The 12,209-nt window shown below is 44.4% G+C and overlaps 1 protein-coding gene across 1 annotated transcript in view; it reads left to right on the top strand.

Annotated features, from left to right (window-relative positions):
• Positions 1–7,458: 7,458 nt before the first annotated feature.
• Positions 7,459–12,209, top strand: part of LOC140362325 (gamma-aminobutyric acid type B receptor subunit 1-like) — a 117,518-nt gene continuing 112,767 nt past the window's right edge. The window contains exon 1 of the mRNA XM_072448437.1: positions 7,459–7,634. The gene's annotated coding sequence lies outside the window, so the exon portion shown is untranslated. The remainder of the gene's footprint in view (positions 7,635–12,209) is intronic.

Raw genomic sequence — 12,209 nt, 5'->3', positions numbered from 1 at the left:
GCAAGGCCAAAGCAAGTCCAAAGCAAGTCCAAAGCAAGTCTAAAGCAAGTCCAAAGCAAGTCCAAAGCAAGTCCAAAGCAAGTCTAAAGAAAGTCCAAAGCATGTCCAAAGCAAGTCTAAAGCAAATCCAAAGCAAGTCTAAAGCAAGTCCAAAGCAAGTCTAAAGCAAGTCCAAAGCAAGTCTAAAGCAGGTTTAAAGCAGGACTAAAGCAAGTCTAAAGCAAGTCTAAAGCAAGTCTAAAGCAAGTCTAAAGCAGGACTAAAGCAGGACTAAAGCAAGTCTAAAGCAAGTCTAAAGCAAGTCCAAAGCAAGTCAAAGCAAGTCCAAAGCAAGTCTAAAGCAGGTCTAAAGCAGGACTAAAGCAAGTCCAAAGCAAGTCTAAAGCAAGTCTAAAGCAAGTCCAAAGCAAGGCCAAAGCAGGACTAAAGCAAGACTAAAGCAAGTCTAAAGCAAGTCTAAAGCAAGTCTAAAGCAGGACTAAAGCAGGACTAAAGTAAGTCCAAAGCAAGTCCAAAGCAAGTCCAAAGCAAGTCTAAAGCAAGTCCAAAGCAAGTCTAAAGCAAGTCTAAAGCAAGTCCAAAGCAAGTCCAAAGCAGGTCTAAAGCAGGTCTAAAGCAGGACTAAAGCAAGTCTAAAGCAAGTCTAAAGCAAGTCTAAAGCAAGTCCAAAGCAAGTCCAAAGCAAGTCCAAAGCAAGTCTAAAGCAAGTCCAAAGCAAGTCTAAAGCAAGTCTAAAGCAAGTCCAAAGCAAGTCTAAAGCAAGTCCAAAGCAAGTCTAAAGCAAGTCTAAAGCAAATCTAAAGGAAGTCCAAAGCAAGTCTAAAGCAGGTCTAAAGCAGGACTAAAGCAAGTCTAAAGCAAGTCTAAAGCAAGTCCAAAGCAAGTCCAAAGCAAGTCCAAAACAAGTCTAAAGCAAGTCCAAAGCAAGTCCAAAGCAAGTCTAAAGCAAGTCCAAAGCAAGTCCAAAGCAGGTCTAAAGCAGGACTAAAGCAAGTCTAAAGCAAGTCCAAAGCTAGTCCAAAACAAGTCCAAAGCAAGTCCAAAGCAAGTCTAAAGCAAGTCTAAAGCAAGTCTAAAGCAGGTCTAAAGCAGGTCTAAAGCAGGACTAAAGCAGGTCTAAAGCAGGTCTAAAGCAAGTCCACGGCGCGTTCCTTGTTGTTGAGCGGACTTCCAATCACGCGGACCACACGGTCCTTACGCATGTTACATTTACAACCAAATCATCAATGAAGCTGTTATTTCCAGCATCACCCGGTCCTGCTTTGACAGAGCAGTTTTTCAGATGAACCGGGCTCTCAGATCACGACGGAGCTGTTTAAAAGTAGCGCCGCAAAAGCGCCACATTCTTTTTTAAATAGTATATTTTTAATCATGGGGGACCCCACCGGCTTTTCCGCCAATGGATGTGTTTAATGTAAATGTATATGTATAAAATATCATTCAAACAAACATCCCAGAACGCTTTGCTTCATGGTCTTGGTTTTCTTGTATGGCAAAATGAGAACTCTATGAGAGGGGTTTAATTCTCACGTTGAACTAGTGACTAGTGTGAGTCATAACATGAAAGTCATATACGTGAAGTCTAATCAGGAATCTTCCCATAATTGCGGAGGACTTTGAAAGATTAACGTGCGGGCCAGTCCAAATCGTCCTGCGGTTCGGATGTGCGTACCCCCTGCAGTACCCTCAGTGGTACGCCTACCCCCGGTTGGGAAACACTGCTTTAGACAAACGTCCTTACCTTGTACACAAACTGAATCAAAGTGCTTTACAGAATGAAAACAGATTGAAGATAAGAATCTTTCAGTCATGTGCAGTTGTATGTTATTTGTTGTTGAATGAATAGATCAATCATAGAGTGCTTATGGACTATGAAATATGTTTGTGGTTAAATGTTAATGGTGCTGGGACAGAATTGATGAATAGCACAGTGATTAAATCAAAAATACTAATGGCAACGTCGGTAGTCAATGGTTGACGTGTCTTGGGGTGTCTGAGGCAGGGTGTCCAAACCTTTTGAGACACAGATGAAGCAGAGGGCCAATCAAGGGCCCTAGACGACAATCAATAGAGTGAATAATTCAAATTTACCTCTAGACCGATCCACCAGACCTGCATCCAGCCTTAGAACATCAACATGTCACACTCAAATGTCTGATGTCGGGTGTATGAAGATAGTATTTATGAATTTGCCGTAAAAAAATCTACTTTTGGAAGACTGATGGCCAAGAAAAATGGTGTGAGGGCTGCATTTGACCCTGGCGCAAAGTTTGGACATGCCGGGTCTAATTAGGGACACAAGGACACAAGGACACAAGGACACATCTTTTTAATATCCTGGCTAACCATAAGTCTGTTTGACAGCACTAGTATTTTTATCAGTGTTGTTTGTGCATGCATGCTAAGCTACAGCTAATCACATTGCAACAGCCTTCTACTTTAGTTAGCGTTTAGCTCTGTACTCCTCTCAGCCTGACAGTTTTTCAAAGACTGTAAAATAGCATGTTTTAAACGCTTTGGCGGCTTCATCTGCTCTGCATCGTAACAGCAGAGTTTCACTGGTAAAATGTGCCAACAATCACCAAATGAAAACTCATCTCCTGCTCAGACATGCAGCGAGAGAGAGAGAGGGAACGACAGAGTGTGTGTGTGTGTTTGTGTGTGTGTGTGTGCGTGTGTTTGTGTGTGTGTGCGTGTGTGTGTGTCTGTGTGTGTGTGTGTGTCTGTGCCAAATCTCACGCCTGAACACAAACGCTCCTTCAATCCAGATCTGGCACAGAGGAGCAGAATCAGGATTAAGTCTGGTCTCCTTCCCACGCACTGTGCATGTCCCTGCCCAGGAGCAGGAGCCAGGTACAGCAGTCAGCAAAGTGGCGTTAGTGGGTGCAAATGTTCAAAAATACACTTAATATTACTGCTTTACAAGGTGTTCGGAAGAGAACTCAAGGTGATGGAAGGGAAATTATGTTATGCCTCATTTACATTCAAATCGGTTGTATTTTGTGTATTTTGTAGCTTCAGATGTTGGGAGCTGAGCAGGGCGGGGTCTGGGTAGTATGTGGATGGGAGACCGCCGGAACACCCGGTGCCACAGGGGGAGCAAGAGGGAAATGTCATTGTGTCCTGTCAGCAGTGAACGCAAAAGAGCAAACATTCTGCGTGATTTAAAGCTGACTTCTTCACTTCATTGTCAAGAATTTCATGTCAATCTTTCACTGTATTGTATTAAACTAGTGTATTGCATTGCATACTTTTGTTTCCTATGGCAATAGAGAGTTAAAACCAAGTGTGGCTGAGGAAGTATACTAAAATGTAAAGCTTGTTGCCTATAGAAAAGGTTCATCATTATCATTATATCCAGTACTTTATTCCTGGACAAATGTGCAAAAAGCTGGTCAGGTCAGTACCATTATTATCCCCATTGTCGCCGCTATAATTACCTCCTCCACTTCATATAATTCCATAATATGACGGTGGCTCAGCACTCACCTTCCAACCAGAATTTCGACGGTTCAATCCCAGCTCTGTCCATGCATACTCTCACTGTTACTACCTTGGGCAAGACACCTCTCTCATGTTGCCTGTGTATGAATGCTCAAACTCACAAACACTGCCTTAAGTGAACAGTACCAGTATTAACAGTTTAAGTGATCCAAAGTGGGCCACGCGGGATGTTCAAGCTTCCAAAGTGGCCTGGCTTGCGTTCTGCTCCCGGAACACTTATGTACAGCAATTATGAAGAGCGATTAGCAATTATGAACAGAAAATACTAATTCCTCACCAAACACTGACTCGATCGTGTGAGAAATCGCTGCGTTTCCACTGATGCTGACTTTATATCTTGAACCGACTTCCTTCCTGTTTCCTGTCGATCATTGCTCGAAACTCGCGTCAAGATCAATAATATTATACTATCCACAGAAAAGAAAAAGCTGAGGATAAAGTGGAATTTGTTTGTTGTTTCTTGTAGATTTAGCCACGTTTCACAGCGCCACAAACTTGGAATTACGATACATATTTTCGTGAAAAGTATTATTCAGGTTCCAAATAGTTCAATAAAGTGAACCGATCTGGGGGCTCGGGGCCAGTCGAAACGTGGCTTTATTGTTCTGTCTGTCAGCTCTTCTTCTCCCCTCATTTCTCTCTCCTTTACCCTTTTTCTTGCTTTCTTTCCCCCCCCATTTTCCCTCTTCTACACTTCTCTCCCCCATCATGTCCTCTCCTTTCCTTTTCCTTTCCTCTCTCCTTCCATCCTCCTCTCTTCCCTCAATAAATCCTCCACTCTTGTCATTTTCCAAGGCTGATAGAGCTGACCATTCTAAAACATGATTTTCAGGAAGTCACTGTTGTCAGAAATGATGAACGAACAGCATTATTTTCACCCAAGAAAATGCAAGATCTACAAACAGCGGGACGGCCGGGGCATTAAAAATAATACGGTAAGCAGCTTAACCAGATAAAGTTTTCAAAAGGCAGAAAGAATGACAGTAAATCTGTACAGTAGCTTATGCCAGGAGCTTGGATGCTTTATGGTCTATTCTGTGGAGGGGTCGTAAATATTGTTCTCTGTGTGGAAAGTGTGGAAGAAACGAAGGGACGGCGTATGAAAATGAGGCCTAAATCTGTCAGATAAATGCTCAAGTCGCACGCAGGATTTACAGGTTTTTTGACTTATTGCTGGATAGAACTAAATAGTTGACATATTGAAGTCACGGTGCAGTGTGTAAAGGGAAATATCAAAATAAAAGTTGAAATGACAGGAAATAACAGTGACAGCTAAAAGGAAATCCCTCTATGTCATCAATACACAAACTGTGATCTACGATGAGAAAATCAACTTGTATTTCTAAACATTCATTTAACAAAATACAGATGTTGTCATGTATTTTAATTCATCATAAGATCACATAACTATTGTGTAAATTATATGAGTTTTGGCCCTTGTTGGTTATGGAATGATCCCTTCCCCTGTTGCATCTGCTGCTCGTGTCTGACCAGGAAATAACCGTTATAAACTTCACCAAAACTGTCTATATAAAGAGAACCATGTTTAGTTAAATCTTTAAATGTGAGTCTGACCTGTCATATGCACTTTAACTCAGAAACAGAATAAGTTTTAGTGCCATTGTTAAGCAACAAAATTCACAAACTATGAACTTGCTGCATAAATTCATAAAACAATGGACGATAATAGTAACTATGATAAAATAAGGCCGTCCATCCATTTTTCTTCTGCTTATCCAGGGCCAGGTCGCGGGAGCAGCAGTCTGAGCAGGCTCCTACAGACTTCCCTCACCCCAGACACTTCCTTTGCGGGAGCAGCAGTCTGAGCAGGCCCCTACAGACTTCCCTCACCCCAGACACTTCCTTTGCGGGAGCAGCAGTCTGAGCAGGGCCCTACAGACTTCCCTCACCCCAGACACTTCCTTCCCTGGAAGACCCGAGGCGTTCCCAGGACACAGAGAGACATAGTCCCTCCAGCGTGTCCTGGGAGTCCTAAAGTCCTGGCCTCTTCCGCTGTTGCCAGGAGGATGCTCCAGAGGGAACGGTTTATTGTGTCCATGGCAGGAGTCCTGAGGCCCGAGAACATGGATCTGAATTCCAGTGAGATGATGATGTCGAAAACTGTCCACACCACTTTACTGATCTCAGCCCAGTGTTTCTGAGCAACAGGACAGTCCTTAAAATCACATAACAGTGTTTCTGCTTCAACAGCTCATAACATCTGTAAAAAATATTTATACTTTTTACTCTAAATATGATTAAAAAAGTACTTACATACGTGCCCCAGTAAAACGTACTTGCCTACTACAATACTTGCCCCAGTATGTAAACGCTGTATGCGTTCTTTCTGTGAGCGGGCTTGCATGTCTACAAACCTGACTCGTACTTGGTCTGGAGGAGCCTCCTCCTTCCATGGAAATAAAACATATCTATCGGCCTGGAGAATGTTCCGAAGTATTTTTACCGGTAAAAATTGAGGCAGTTACTTTAAATTCCTTTTTCCAATGTTCTATGTTCTATGTTCAATGTTCTAATAAAATTCTCTCTCAAATGGGATCTTTGACCAAACTAAATCTTTATCTCGTCTTTACACATCTCCTACTGTATGTCTACTATTTTTGAAGTCCCAGACATATTACTTTCTGTCATGTGAATGTCTTTAGATTTGACTCACGCAGAGTCCATAATCTCTCTCCTCCTGGACGGCCATTTAATATATATATATATATATATATATATATATATATATATTTGTCCAACACGTATGATTCATGATGTGGCAGCAGCAGAACACACTTCTCCCCCGGTCTGGAGTCTGTGTACATTCTGGAGGTGTGTTCGGCCCCTGTCTCTCCATGCAGACCGCGTACTCCTGTGACGTAACCGAGCGAGTCAGACCGTTCTCTCCCTCTCTCTCTCTCCTCTCTCTCCCTCTCTCTCTCCTCCCCTCTCCCTCTTTCCCCTCCCTCTCTCTCTTCTCCCTCCCTCCTCTCCCTCCCTCTCTCCCCTCCCTCTCTCTCTTCTCCCTCCCTCTCTCCCTCCTCTCCCTCTCTCTCCTCCTCTCTCTCTCCCCTTCATCTCTCTCTCCCCTCTCTCTCTCCCCTCTCTCTCTCCCTCCTCTCTCTCCTCTCCTTTCCCTCTCTCTCCTCTCCTCTCCCTCTCTCCTCTCCCTCTCTCCTCTCCTCTCCCTCTCTCCCTCTCTCTCCTCTCCTCTCCCTCCCTCCTCTCCTCTCCCTCCCTCCTCTCCTCTCCCTCCTCTCCTCTCCTCTCCTCTCCTCTCCTCTCCTCTCCCTCCCTCCTCTCCTCTCCTCTCTCCTCTCTCTCCTCTCTCTCCTCTCCTCTCCCTCTCTCCCTCTCTCTCCTCTCCTCTCCCTCCCTCCTCTCCTCTCCCTCCCTCCTCTCCTCTCCCTCCTCTCCTCTCCTCTCCTCTCCCTCCCTCCTCTCCTCTCCCCTCCTCTCCTCTCCTCTCCTCTCTCTCCTCTCTCTCCTCTCCTCTCCCTCCCTCTCTCCTCTCTCTCCTCTCCTCTCCCTCTCTCCCTCTCCCTCCTCTCCTCTCCCTCCCTCCTCTCCTCTCCCTCCTCTCCTCTCCTCTCCTCTCCTCTCCCTCCCTCCTCTCCTCTCCTCTCCTCTCTCTCCTCTCTCTCCTCTCTCTCCTCTCTCTCCTCTCTCTCCTCTCCTCTCCCTCTCTCCCTCTCTCTCCTCTCCTCTCCCTCCCTCCTCTCCTCTCCCCTCCTCTCCTCTCTCTCCTCTCTCTCCTCTCCTCTCCTCTCCCTCTCTCCCTCTCTCTCCTCTCCTCTCCCTCCCTCCTCTCCTCTCCCCTCCTCTCCTCTCCTCTCCCTCCCTCCTCTCCTCTCCCCTCCTCTCCTCTCCTCTCCTCTCTCTCCTCTCTCTCCTCTTCTCTCCCTCTCTCTCCCTCTCTCTCCGGGACAGTGTGCAGTGTGCTCCAGCCCGCGTTCCCAGTCGCGTCTCACACGGCGCTGCTCGCTGGACTACACGAGGATTTGAACCCGTCTTGAACCCTCCGTGGACTAAAACCGGATCACGGCACCGACACTTCTACTTTGCGCTCCTCCCGCGACGCTTTCTCAGACGTCACCGATGGGATTCTTCCGCTGAAGCCCCGTCCGTGCGTGCGCCAAGCGTGAGTATCCGCCGCTCCGATTGATGAATGTTTTACGCGCGGTTTTTTGCCATGACACGAAGGTTGTAACTTTGAACGTGTGATGCGTGCGCAGGCTGTCGGGAGTTGTAACGCGCAGTTCTACACGTACGCGTAGCCGGAGGCGTTTAATTGTGGTTTTTGTGGTGATAATGACGGGTTTGGACGAGGCTGCCATGTTTCTGTTCCATTATTTTAGTGATCGACGTTTGTATTTTGTTTTGACTGAGCCCTCTAAAAAGATGAATGAATGAAGTGCGTGTCAGGGAGTAGTAGTTCAGATTAATACTGCTGTTGTTTTTATTATTATTATATAGGGGAAGCTGTCTCAGAGCATAACTTCACCTCCCTCCCTTAAAGTGACATTTTGATTTAATAATGTTAATATCTTGTGTTATGTGTCCTGTGTTTTACAGTCTCTATAGTCCAAATAATGAAAATGAAAATAAATACGACTACAGTTGTTTTAATCAAGGTTATTCAGCTGAATCAGTTCTAGTTAAAAAGATACTTTGAAAAACATGCATTCTTACAGTGCCTTTTTACATATCCAAAAAGTTACAAAATGCACCTTTAAGTAGGTTATGGATGTGGTAAATGATCGTTTTATGACATTTTATTTTATGCAAAACTATCATCTTGTCAATCTCCTAAAAAATACAGCTTCATATGGAACAATAGATTTAAAGGATGATCTAAAAAAAAAAAAAAAAAGAGTCTATAGTGGACACATCCAGAGCTGCACCTTTCCTATGCTCCTGGTTCAGTGCTCACGCTGCATTCAGCTTCAGTGCTTGCAGCTATTGCTTGTGGCCTGATTCACGCTGCTTTAGTCCTCAGTGTGTATGGCTGATACTCCTTTTGGTCCTGGATCCGATTTTGTTCCGATTTTGTTTGTTTCAGTTTAGTCCTGGTTTAGTTTAGTCCTTGTATAGTCCTGGATTGGTTAACTTTTAGTTAAGGCCAAGTTTATTGTTGTTTGGTCCTCCTCTGATGGTTTAGTCCTGGTTTAATCCTGGTTCAGTTGTGTTTCCCAATATCATTATTGATATTTCATTATACGACTATCAAACTACATTATATGTCTCGATATCTTTTCTAATACCTTTTTCCAAGAATAGGCTGATTGGAAAGTATATGTAAATATGTTTTGGGGTTGGTCTTTTCCTGATTAATCTAAATCTATAACATAAAATAATAATGTCATTACAGCTTAGTTGCTGTCACTTATAAAAAAAAAATGGAAAAAATAAACTGCCTAAAAAAAAGATCAGCCTCCTAATTCTCCTATTGCTTTAGAAAACTTTGACTTTTCTTTTCATCTGTGGCCAACGGTTAAATATTATTTTTTTTAACCAAATAATGGTTGAAATATGGAGACAAAGTGAAAGATTTGAGAGAGAGAATTATTAGAGTTTTCTTCATTATAAAATGTCTTATGCAGTGTGTTTAGGTGTCTGTATTGTCCAGGTAACGATTGTCAAAATTGACTATGATTAAATAGTCGACTATCACATTTTTTCCCATGACTTGTCTGTTTGCCGCCGTGGAGCCCGGGCAACGAGTGCTGCTGCTCTTAATGTGGAGCTACATTTATCTCCCTGTCATCTGGACACAGCTCAGGTCACTGCAGCAGCAGCAGCAGCCAAGTCCTGTGCGAAGACTGATGAGGGTGAGGAGAGGAGGGGGGGAGGGGGGGGGGGAGGAAGAGGAGGGGGGGACGAAGAGATAGGTGAGGAGAGGCCAGAGGGTGAGGAGGGAAGAGAGCATGGGAGAGAGCAGTGGAAGAAGAAGGGCGAGATCAGAGGGCAAGGAGCGGAGAGACCAGAGGAAGTGTAGGGGAGGGACCAGAGGAAGAGGAGGGAAGAGACCAGAGGAAGTGGAGGGGAGAGCCCAGAGGAAGTGGAGGGGAGAGACCAGAGGGCAAGGAGCGGAGAGACCAGAGGAAGTGGAGGGGAGAGACCAGAGGAAGAGGAGGGGAGAGCCCAGAGGAAGTGGAGGGGAGAGCCCAGAGGAAAAGGAGGGGAGAGACCAGAGGGCAAGGAGCGGAGAGACCAGAGGAAGTGGAGGGGAGAGACCAGAGGAAGAGGAGGGGAGAGCCCAGAGGAAGTGGAGGGGAGAGCCCAGAGGAAAAGGAGGGGAGAGACCAGAGGGCAAGGAGCGGAAAGACCAGAGGAAGTGGAGGGGAGAGACCAGAGGAAAAGGAGGGGAGAGACCAGAGGGCAAGGAGCGGAGAGACCAGTAGAAGTGGAGGGGAGAGACCAGAGGAAGAGGAGGGGAGAGCCCAGAGGAAGTGGAGGGGAGAGCCCAGAGGAAGAGGAGGGGAGAGACCAGAGGAAGTGGAGGGGAGAGCCCAGAGGAAGTGGAGGGGAGAGACCAGAGGAAGAGGAGGGGAGAGACCAGAGGAAGTGGAGGGGAGAGCCCAGAGGAAGAGGAGGGGAGAGACCAGAGGGCAAGGAGGGGAGAGGCCAGAGGAAGTGGAGGGGAGAGACCAGAGGAAGAGGAGGGGAGAGACCAGAGGAAGAGGAGGGGAGAAACCAGAGTAAGAGGAGGGGAGAGGAAGAGGAGGGGAGAGACCAGAGGAAGAGGAGGGGAGAGACCAGAGGGAAGTGGAGGGGAGAGACCAGAGTAAGAGGAGGGGAGAGGAAGAGGAGGGGAGAGACCAGAGGAAGAGGAGGGGAGAGGCCAGAGGAAGAGGAGGGGAGAGGCCAGAGGAAGAGGAGGGGAGAGGCCAGAGGAAGAGGAGGGGAGAGCCCAGAGGAAGAGGAGGGGAGAGACCAGAGGAAGAAACTTTGACTTTGAAACTGTTTCTTTTTCAAGTCGTTTTAGATCAATATTGAGATTTACAATGAACAAAATGTGAAATGTCGATCTATGTATGTTATATTTTAACTTAGTACCCAGGAAAAAGATGTAGTAATATACGTAATATTGACTTAGCTGAATGATAAACTGATTGATCAACTTATTATTCTAAAGGTACATTAACGACTTGACAAATGAAACAACAGCGCCCACTAGTGTCAGAGCGTGTAGAAATCATGTACTAATACCTGCAAAAATATTAAACGTTCTACTTCTATCAAAAAAATAAATCTGATAAAAATACAATTAGCAATGTGACTGACATATCTTTGTATATTTGGTTTAATTGTTGCAGAGGCAAGGAAATAATGGTAAATAATCCATGTAACACACTTGAACGTCCTGGGGGTTGGGGTCCACCACATGCTTGTCTCCATGGAGATCTTATTATTTTACCAGGAATGTTCCAGTATGGAATTAAACATATGATTTATGAAATTACAGATGTTTTTTGCTCAAAAACACCTTGAAAACAAGAGGATAATGGATGGATGGATGTGTCCAAGTCATTTCCCTCACTTACAATTGGAACTGTGATAAATGACTTAATCACATCCATCCATTATCCTCTGCTTTATTGGACACTGTAGCTCAAAAATACAATTCAGCAGAATCAGTTCTTATTAACAAACAGCAATTTTGTTATGAGGGATTTTATTTATTGGATATTTGTTTTTGTATTGCAAACTTATAAAAAAATAATAATCTAATGATTAAATACTGCATATAATATTCTGAAAATCGGAATGTCATTCGGACTAGAGAAGTGTGGGCGGATGGTGACTAAGAGCTATGAGAGGGAAGGTAGTCCACACAGAGGGGGTCCCACTCCCAGAAGGAACGATAGCAGACATTGAGGACAGTTACAAGTACCTGGGAATACCACAGGCAAATGGCAACCTCGAAGAGGTAACCAGGAAAGCGGCTACGGCCAAATACTTACAACGAGTGAGGCAAGTCCTCAGAAGCCAGCTCAATGGTAAGAACAAATCCCGGGCAATAAACAGCTACGCCCTGCCAGTGATCAGACCCTGCAGGAATAATCAGTTGGCCAAAGGAGGAGATACAGACCACAGATGTTAAGACACAACCATGCATTGAGAGTTCCATCCCAAATCCAGCACCCTGAGACTGTACACTAGCCGTAAAGAAGGAGGCCGGGGACTAGTGAGCGTAAGAACCACTATCCAGGACGAAACCTCCAAGATCCATAAGTACATCAAGGATAAGGCTCCTACAGATGACAGATAATGTTTAATGAGATTACAATGTTTCTGACGTTACCTCTGAAGTGGCCTGTTCATTTTTAATGATTGTGGCTCAGGATTTTGTGGCAAGTGAATACTTAATATTTTATTTAACTGCTACTAAATAAAAATGCTGATGCACTTTACACTTCTTTTGAATTAATTTAGAATTTTGCACGTAAAAATGCGATTAATCGTGATTAATCAGGGAAAGAATGCGATTAATTGCGATTGAAAATTTAAATTGTTGCCCAGCCCTCTATATATATATATATATATATATATATATATATATATATATATATATATATATATGTAACTGGATTGGCCATGGTCAGTCACATGGTCAGTCACAATATATATATATATATATATATATATATATATATATATATATAATATTGCAATCTAGTTTTTGCCTCAAAATATTCTTA

This window comes from Eucyclogobius newberryi, unplaced genomic scaffold (assembly GCF_026437365.1).
Source record: "Eucyclogobius newberryi isolate DKJ021-1_F unplaced genomic scaffold, fEucNew1.0.hap1 SCAF_16, whole genome shotgun sequence".
Lineage (NCBI taxonomy): Eukaryota > Metazoa > Chordata > Actinopteri > Gobiiformes > Gobiidae > Eucyclogobius > Eucyclogobius newberryi.
The sequence above is the reverse complement of the archived record's forward strand: the minus strand, read 5'-3'. Positions and strand labels throughout refer to the sequence as shown.